Below are 3,549 nucleotides of genomic sequence, written 5' to 3'. Positions count from 1 at the left end.
GCTGCGTAGGATACTCTGAGGGCGCACTAGCGTCCTAATCCAAAAAGTGCGAGATTTTCGAGTAACAGAGGTGAAGTTTATAATGTTGTTTCTTGGCAAATTTCCAATGTTTTTCGCGTCCAAATGTGTTGGGAACTTTCATAACGATTTTATATTAACTATTTTATCATTTTGGAAAAATCTAAAAATCTAAAAAGATCGTACATTAAAGCTTTGATGTGCTTACAAAAAGAAAGTTCGTCAACAAGTAAAATTTCACTGAAAGTAGTAATCATGATAATGTTGTTTTTTTAATTTCAAATGAAACGATCAATTGAAAAAACACATTCACAAATCATAACGATCACCACCTGGTGTGCTGCGTTGCAAAGTTAATGGGGCTTACAAAAGAAAGTTAGTCAACAAGTAAAAAAATGATATCAAATTATACAATTTCACATGAAACAAACAAAAAATAAAAAAATACATTCACAAATCAGAACTATAAGCACCTGGTGATTATACGGTACAAAGTTAATGGGATAACAAAAAAAATGTTCTTAAAATTTCACTGAAAGTAATAATTTTCGAAGTCATAGCGACTTTTGAAATACACTGTGAGACAGTTTTGTAATTTTGGGACGTACGGGAAAATTATTTGTTTTATGCGTACAAAATAGTAGAGAGGCGTTCACTGCAAACGCCATACGGGTTACGGCATTATGCGGTAGGACGTCATAGTCCCGTTCACATCCAAACTAGCCTCCTACACAGCCAGTTTGTGTCGGTCCTAACGCTCGTCGTTCCTAGTATATTCGTGATAGCCACATATAATCTGAACCAAGACTACATGTAAACCCAATTGCAACTAGACTTAGCTGTGGTCTTAGACCACGAACACAGCCGTGTTATGACCCCTTATTGACCTTTTACCCCAAAATATATGAAAACCCCATAGACATTGGCTAATGTCAACGTATGTGTGCACGTGGCAATACTTTGCCATGTTATTTGCAACAGAAGGTTGAAGGTTTTGTCTCAGACCGGAAGTGACCCTAATGACCTTTTACCTGAAATAAAAAATACCATCTATACACTGAGTAACATCAATTCATGAGTAAACGTACCGTCTCTGTGTAATATTTTTCTTGACTGATAAAATTAAAGATCGTTTGACGTGTAATGCAGCAACTAATGAAGATTCAACATCACAATCCTCTCGTAACCGTAAATCACAATTATCAACTGCCATGCGACTATTCCTCCAGAATGTATCTTTTGTGAAAGACTGGAAATGAAAGTGTCTGGAAAGACTGCAAGATGTATCAAATTCCCAGTATTCAAGGACAAAGCATTTAAGGAGCCTACTTGGAAACAGATTGAACCTCGGGCACTAGAACTAGGACTACATCGTCTGCATAGCATGGTGCAAGGCGAGGACCTATTTGCAAAAGAGGCGAATTTTCACTCTTCCTGTCGCAATTCATTCAACACGAAGTACAAAACTTACCTGGGTGATAAAGCCAAAACATATAACATGTTATAAGCTTACAGGCACCAAGGGTGTGATAAAGACACTAAATGTGTCAATCCGGACCTGAAGCACACCATGAATACTACCAAATTCATTTTCTGTAGGTGGCTTAAAAATTTAAATGCAAAATGACGTTTAGAAAATATTTCCAGAGTCAGGATGTATAAGTATCATTATGCCTTAAATCACTATTGTCAAATCAGTGCATAGTAGGTAATGATATGAAAATTGAAATTTGAACTTCTTCTTTTTAAAGACAATTCGTGTTTGACACTCTTTTGATAATTTTCATGAACGTTGCTACTGTCTGTTCAATTAGCTTAGATTCTTGAATTTCTAAGATATTTGAAAAAAAATTGTGGTCAAAGTCGTCAAAGAAAAGTGTCAGCACAGCCTTAGACCTAACGTGATTTATATTTTCAAATTCCAAAGTTCAATTTAAAACCCCTTTTCTTTTCAATTTTGGCCTTTTCCCGCGATATTTATATAAAAAGCCGTAGAACGTCGGGTACCATAAATTTTTTTGAATCAATCCATTTAGAGCAATGGGGACGAATGTCACAAAGCGCAGAGATAGTATATATTCGACCATCCGCATCAGGAAGCATTGTCCACCAAAATATTTGCCGTATGCCTAATTTGTGTTGAAACCCTACTGATGAAACATTACGTTATTATTTATGAATAAGGTTCTCTAAAATGGGCCTGGCTTATATAAATACATTCCTTGCGTATTTATTTATTTATTTATTTATTTATTTATTTATTTATTTATTTATTTATTTATTTATTTGTTTGTTTGTTTGTTTGTTTGTTTGTTTGTTTGTTTGTTTGTTTATTTATATTTATTTATTTACAACAAGGGTAAATTTATATATTTATTTATTTATGTATTTATATATTTATCAATTTACACTGTAAACCAGTTGAAATAAGAACGAAATTCATAATTTTAATGTCATTGTTTAGGAAAAAATAATGCTCAGAATAATGTTATGCATAAAACGTAATCGTGCCATATAATTTCGTGTAACAAAAACCGATGGACCATCATCACCTATAGAACCTATCCAATAACCGGAACGGTATAACAATTGAAATGGCAGGACAGATGGTGGACAGATTGTTTTGCTAAATTGGATAGGGTCTATGCCCTAAGTTGAGAATGGACCGTCCCACTCGATTTGTAAAAGGTCGCGAACCCTTTTAGTGGACCCAAGAAACTGCCTAAAATGAGGCAAAAATGTAAAAGAAATGGGGTTTTAAATTGAACTTTGGAATTTGAAAAGTATAAATCACGTTAGGTCTAAGGCTGTGCTAACACTTTTCTTTGAAGACTTTAGCCACAATTTATTATTTTTTCAAATATCTTAAAAATTCAAGAATCTAAGCTAATTGAACAGACAGTAGTTCATTATACAGCAGGGGTCTCTGACATATATCTAGCATTGATACAATGCCAATATTGACATTATAGTCATTATCAAGTTGAACAATTAGTTTCGATTGGATATCTAACACATAGCAGGTGCGAACATTCACAACAGGGTTTATAGCTAGACATCTCAAATAACAGTTTGCTGGCTTGATTAGCTACACTTTATATATATACGTCGTAGTTTATTCAGCTCGTAATCGGTGCGCCTTGTAACATCCCGCATTGATGTCAATGTTTTTATTTCATGAATTGTCTTGTGACATCTTTCCAGAAACAATTAAGTCAAGTCGGCCCTATACTTCATCCCGGGACTTCATCTATACTGCGAACAAAAAGTATCCGAACACTTGAAACAAAGTTACTAGATCTAAATTACAATATAGTTTTTGTTCTGCGTACTTCTGCGATACCTTATTCGGCTCCATGCGATGTTTTTCCACTAAGCTATCTCATTTGGAAGACAAGTGGTCGAGTTTCAAAAGTGACATGATGACGTGATGACATGATATGACGTGATGACATGATATGCCGATGCATGATTATTACTTGCATTACTGAGACTTGAAAAGGGTTTTGTTATGAAACCTCTTTGTAAGTT

This window comes from Amphiura filiformis, chromosome 14 (assembly GCF_039555335.1).
Source record: "Amphiura filiformis chromosome 14, Afil_fr2py, whole genome shotgun sequence".
NCBI classification, from domain to species: Eukaryota; Metazoa; Echinodermata; class Ophiuroidea; order Amphilepidida; family Amphiuridae; genus Amphiura; species Amphiura filiformis.
This window is presented reverse-complemented; position numbering follows the sequence as displayed.